We start from the raw sequence: 296 nt of genomic DNA, 5'->3' as shown, positions 1-296 counted from the left end.
AATCGAGTGCACTGTACTTCGTACATCCCACCATGTTGTTCTGAAGAACATCCTTTCTTGGAATTGGCGTTTGTGCCGGAATGGCGGCAGCGTTGAGCTTATTGTAAGCATGAACGATACGCCACTTGCCGTTCGGCTTCCGAACACAAAAGGTGGGTGTCGAAGGGGAAACTTGCTCTCACACACCATCCCTGCGTCGTACTTCGCACGGAAAAGCCGTTAATGACGTCGCATTGCTCCTTGGGCAGGGGCCATTGGCGTGTAACGCAGTCGTGTAAGAACTTAGTCGGAAACTC

This window comes from Plasmopara halstedii (genome assembly GCF_900000015.1).
Source record: "Plasmopara halstedii genome assembly, contig: Scaffold_292, whole genome shotgun sequence".
Lineage (NCBI taxonomy): Eukaryota > Oomycota > Peronosporomycetes > Peronosporales > Peronosporaceae > Plasmopara > Plasmopara halstedii.
This window is presented reverse-complemented; position numbering follows the sequence as displayed.